This window comes from Bubalus kerabau, chromosome 2 (assembly GCF_029407905.1).
Source record: "Bubalus kerabau isolate K-KA32 ecotype Philippines breed swamp buffalo chromosome 2, PCC_UOA_SB_1v2, whole genome shotgun sequence".
In the NCBI taxonomy this organism is placed as follows: Eukaryota; Metazoa; Chordata; class Mammalia; order Artiodactyla; family Bovidae; genus Bubalus; species Bubalus kerabau.
The window spans coordinates 4,300,013-4,305,887 of record NC_073625.1 but is presented as its reverse complement, the minus strand read 5'-3'; the positions used below and the strand labels follow the sequence as shown (position 1 = coordinate 4,305,887).

Sequence of the window (5,875 nt, the reverse complement as noted above, 5' to 3'; positions counted from 1 at the left end):
AATTTTCAGGATGTATTACTATATTTGGGACTTCCTCAGTCCCAGAAGTAAAGAATCCACCTGCAATGCAGGAAATACAGATCTGATCCCTGGTTCAGGAAGATCTCTTAGAGGATACCATGGCAACCCACTACAGTATTCTTGCTGGGAGAATCACATGGACAGATGAGCCTGGCAGGCTACATACAGTCTATAGAGTTGCAAAGAGTTGGGCATGACTCAAGTGAATGAGTACACATTACTATATCTAATGTAAAGATCATGTATGTATGTGTAATATATGTCACTAGTCTGCTTATATAGTCAAGAGGACAGCTTATGACAGTTTAAACCAATATACATAGTTTATACTCTTTAAAAGCCATATATATATATATATAAAGTAGTTATGTTTTAATAGGGCTTTTCAGGTGGTACAAGTGGTAAATAACCTACCTGCCAATGTAGAAGACATAAGAGATGCAGGTTTGATCCCTGAGTAGAAAAGATCCCCTGGAGGAGGGCATGGTAACCCACTCCAGTATTCTTGCCTGAAGAATCCCATGGACAGAGGAGCCTGGCGCCTACAGTCCACGGGATTGCAAAGAGTCAGTCACAGCTGTGGTGACCTAACACAGCACAGCATATATACTTAATAGCACACATTTAGCTATGAAACATTAAACTATCTCATACAGTTACTAAATTATTAAATTATAAGTATTTCATAATTATTTCATGTATTTTATTTGTAGAAATAAAAACAATAATCACAACTTATATTGGTATTTATATTCTGAAATTTAATGTTTGAAGTCACATTCAAGTAAATAAATGCATTTTTGAAATTGAAGAATATACAAAAATTTGTGGATATCCTTTAAAACCAGTGTCTACTACATTATTTTTTCATGCTTTTCTCTACAATGGCCATTTTCACTCCTTTAATTATAGAAAACATATAGCATAATAAAAATAATATATAATCCAATTTAGATCAGATCAGATCAGATCAGTCGCTCAGTCGTGTCCGACTCTTTGCGACTCCATGAATTGCAGCACGCCAGGCCTCCCTGTCCATCACCAACTCCTGGAGTTCACTCAGACTCACGTCCATCGAGTCAGTGATGCCATCCAGCCATCTCATCCTCTGTCATCCCCTTCTCCTCCGGCCCCCAATCCCTCCCAGCATCAGAGTCTTTTCCAATGAGTCAACTCTTCGCATGAGGTGGCAAAGTACTGGAGTGTCAGCTTTAGCATCATTCCTTCCAAAGAAATCCCAGGGCTGATCTCCTTCAGAATGGACTGGTTGGATCTCCTTGCAGGCCAAGGGACTCCCAAGAGTCTTCTCCAACACCACAGTTCAAAAGCATTAATTCTTCGGCACTCAGCCTTCTTCACAGTCCAACTCTCGCATCCATACCTGACCACAGGGAAAACCATAGCCTTGACTAGATGAACCTTTGTTGGCAAAGTAATGTCTCCGCTTTTCAATATGCTGTCTAGTTTGGTCATCACTTTCCTTCCAAGGAGTAAGCGTCTTTTAATTTCATGGCTGCAGTCACCATCTGTAGTGATTTTGGAGCCCAGAAAAATAAAGTCTGACACTGTTGAGGGGGTAAAAATAAACATAAAGTGATTTTTAACCGGAATACATAAATGTTTATAAAATCATTTGGCTAGGTGAGGATTACCCAACAAAATAATACACTCATTTTGAATATAAGCTATTTCCACAAAGCAATAAATTCTGAGTCTCCTTGTTATGTTTGTAAGCATCCTCCTATGTCCTGTCCACTCAACCCTGCTGCCCAAGCCTATTCTTTTCACAGGTGACCGAGACCTCACCTCTAATTCCCCACAGGCATCAAAAAGCCCATGTTCCACTCAGCCACAAAGAAAAGAACAAAATAATGCCATTTGCAGCAAAATGAATATAATCAGAGATTATCTTACTAAGTGAAGTCAAGAACAGAAAGACAAATACCATATTATATCACTTATATGTGAACTCTAAAATGTGGCAAAATGAACCTATCCACGAAGCAGAAAGAGACTCACACAGAGAACAGACTTGTGGTGGCCAAGGGGAATGTGGGAAGGAGAGGGATGGATCCGAAGAGTGGGGCTAGTAGTTGCAAACTATTACACCAGTTCAGTTCAGTCACTCAGTCATGTCCAATTCTTTGTGACCCCATGGACTGTAGCACGCCAGGCCTCCCTGTCCATCACCAACTCCCAGAGTTTACTCAAACTCATGTCCATTGAGTCGGTGATGCCATCCAACCATCTCATCCTCTGTCATCCCCTGCTCCTCCCGCCTTCAATCTTTCCCAGCATCAGGGTCTTTTCCATTGAGTCAGGTCTTCACATCAGGTGGCCAAAGTATTGGTGGCTTTGGCCAATACATCAGGTGGCTGAAGTATCAGCTTCAGCATCAGTCCTTCCAATGAATATTCAAGACTGATTTCCTTTAGGATGGACTGGTTGGATCTCCTTGCAGTCCAAGGGACTCTCAAGAGAGTTCTCCAACACCACAGTTCAAAAGCATCAATTCTTCGGTGCTCAGCTTTCTTTATAGTCCAACTTTCATGTCGAGAAAGAATAAATAACAGGGTCTTATTGAACAGCACAGAGAAATATATCCAATCTCCTGAGAGAAACCATAATGGAAAAGAAGAGCAAAAAAGAATGTGTGTGTATAACTGAGTCACTTAGCTGTACAGCAGAAATTAGTACAACATTGTAAACCAACTATATTTCAATTAAAAAAAAAATCCCATGATCCATGCTCACAAGATTCTGGCCTGGGAGGTAGTGGGTGGCAATGGTTATTAATCAGGTAAATGTGTTCCTTATGTAAGATGTATCAGCCAGCCAACATGTGACCCCCTCCCAGGTGGCAACATGCACACTCCTCTTTGGGAGAATTCTAAGACATGAAGCTGATGTCACTTTCAGATAATGGGGCAGGCCACAGAAAGAAACACTTGGAGTCACATAGGTGACAGTCCAGTTCCGGAGAATATTTTGCCTTCTCTTGGAATCTGCCTGAGTCTTCGCCATCTTTAGGCCTGAACTGGCTACCTTCTGCCCTAAGCTCAACCTGCAGGCATCCGCTATTCCCCAGACCGCAGTCATTCTCTTATGAGCGTGATACCCAATCCTTGTCTCTAAGTCTACCTTCCATGTATGTTCCAGTCTCCAATTTCTTACCACTTGCTGAATATTTCCACATACGTGTCCTCCTGGCATTTCAAACCCAGAACATCTAAAATGGAACAACCCTTCATCTCCTCATCTTCATTTATTCTGTATTAACATTATCTCAGTTTTCTAGACAGTTAAGCTAGCTTGGTGCAACCACTATGGAAAAGAGTACAGAGGTTCCTTTAAAAACTAAAACCAGAGTTGCCATATGATCTAGCAATTCCACTACTGGGAAAAGAGAGAAACTCTAATTTGAAAAGATATGTGCACCCCAGTGTTCATAGCAGCACAGCTTACAACAGCCAGGATGCGGAAACAACCTCAACACCCACTGACAGACACATGGATAAAGGAGATGCGCTACATATATGCAGTGGAAAACTACTCAGTCATAAAAAAGAACAAAATAATGCCATTTGCAGCAGCATGGATAGACTTAGAGAATATCATACTAAGTGAAGTAGGTCAAACAGAGAGAGGAATACCATATGATATCATTTATATATAGAATCTAAAAAAAATGATACAAACGAACTTATTTACAAGACAGAAGTGGATTCACAGGCTTTGAAAACAAAGTTACGGTTACCAAAGAGGAAAAGTGGGGGGAGGATGGATAAACTAGGAGGTTAGGATTAACAAACACACACACTGCTTTATAAGGAAGGAAGCAACAGGGCCCTACTGTATAACTCAAGGGGCTATGTTCAATGCCCTAAAGTACGCCATAATGGGAAAGAATAAGAGAAAGAAGACGTGTGTGTGTGTGTGTGTGTGTGTGTGTGTGTGTATACCTGAATCACTTTGCTGTACACCAGAAACTAACACAACATTGTAAATCAACTACACTCCGTTTTCTAAAAAGATTATACATTTATTGATTCCTCCTTTCCCCCCCCCTTTTTTTTTCTTTCCCACATACATTCAACTGCCAAGAGCATTAATGAAGTTACACACATAGGGGACAGAAAAATACCGCCTTAATAAACTCTGCACTGGGAGAGCCTATGTGGAATTCTGTGTCTGATTCTAGGTACCTTATTTTAGGTAGATTATTCACAAATGAGAAAGCATCTAGAGATTGGTAAAAATTCAGAGACCATATTACATGGAAACAAGATGCTTATCACAGAGAAGAGAAACACAGAGATACACCGCAGTTCATGAGATGCCAAATTTAGTTTTGAGCACAGCCACTAACATGTAAATTTTCAAAAGAAATATCTGGAACTGGTTACAGGATATATGGCCCTTCACCCAGACTGAGAAGTTAAAGGAGTTCAATTATTGACTAAGGATAGAGGAATTGTGAAGCAATTTCTTGCAAGAGAGTTATTCTGTCAGTTTTAACCACTCCTTCCAATCCTAAGCCTAGTGTGTGATTTTCAACAGCTCCACGGGGAGACCCCTACATGCACTCCCTACATCTGGGGGGCAAGGGGGTGGTACCTGCTCCGTCATGGAAAGCTACAGTCCTCTGGGGCTGAGCAGCAGATGTCTAGGAAGTTAACTGTATTCACGGTGAAATGAAGGTCAGAGCCTTCAAAGCATTTTCAAAGCTTTCAAATGCTTCAAAGCACCCTCTCCAGCATTTATTACTTGTAGACTTTTGGATCACAGCCATTCTGACTGGTGTGAAATGGTACCTCATAGTGGTTTTGATTTGCATTTCTCTGATAATGAGTGATGTTGAGCATCTTTTCATGGGTTTGTTAGCCATCTGTATGTCTTCTTTGGAGAAATGTCTATTTAGTTCTTCCAAACCGAACCTGATGACATATTGAAAGGTATTCTGACCAGGGGGGTGATCTATCACTTCCCCATTAGTAAAAGGCAATGGTTTTTTAATTTTTTATTTATTTATTTTTTTAATTTATTATATTTATTTACCACCTTTTTTGTTTTTTGTTTTGTTCTTCAATTTTATTTTATTTTTAAACTTTACATAATTGTATTAGTTTTGCCAAATATCAAAATGACTCCGCCACAGGTATACATGTGTTCCCCATCCTGAACCCTCCTCCCTCTTCCCTCCCCATTCCATCCCTCTGGGTCGTCCCAGTGCACCAGCCCCAAGCATCCAGTATCGTGCATCGAACCTGGACTGGCAACTCGTTTCATACATGATATTTTACATGTTTCAATGCCATTCTCCCAAATCTTCCCACCCTCTCCCTCTCCCACAGAGTCCATAAGACTGTTCTATACATCAGTGTCTCTTTTGCTGTCTCGTACACAGGGTTATTGTTACCATCTTTCTAAATTCCATATATATGCATTAGTATACTATATTGGTGTTTTTCTTTCTGGCTTACTTCACTCTGTATGATAGGCTCCACTTTCATCCACCTCATTAGAACTGATTCAAATGTATTCTTTTTAATGGCTGAGTAATACTCCATTGTGTATATGTACCATAGCTTTCTTATCCATTCTTCTGCTGATGGACATCTAGGTTGCTTCCATGTCCTGGCTATTATAAACAGTGCTGCGATGAACATTGGGGTACATGTGTCTCTTTCCCTTCTGGTTTCCTCAGTGTGTATGCCCAGCAGTGGGATTGCTGGATCATAAGGCAGTTCTATTTCCAGTTTTTTAAGGAATCTCCACACTGTTCTCCATAGTGGCTGTACTAGTTTGCATTCCCACCAACAGTGTAAGAGGGTTCCCTTTTCTCCACACCCTC

The 5,875-nt window shown here is 40.6% G+C and overlaps 1 long non-coding RNA gene across 1 annotated transcript; it reads right to left on the bottom strand.

Moving 5' to 3' along the window:
- Positions 1-767: 767 nt before the first annotated feature.
- On the bottom strand, positions 768-2,053 carry LOC129644580 (uncharacterized). Its single transcript, XR_008710843.1, has 2 exons — positions 1,967-2,053; positions 768-1,547 (listed from the first exon to the last, which is right to left on the bottom strand). It is a non-coding gene; the product is annotated as an uncharacterized LOC129644580 (long non-coding RNA).
- Between the last annotated feature and the right edge of the window lie 3,822 nt (positions 2,054-5,875).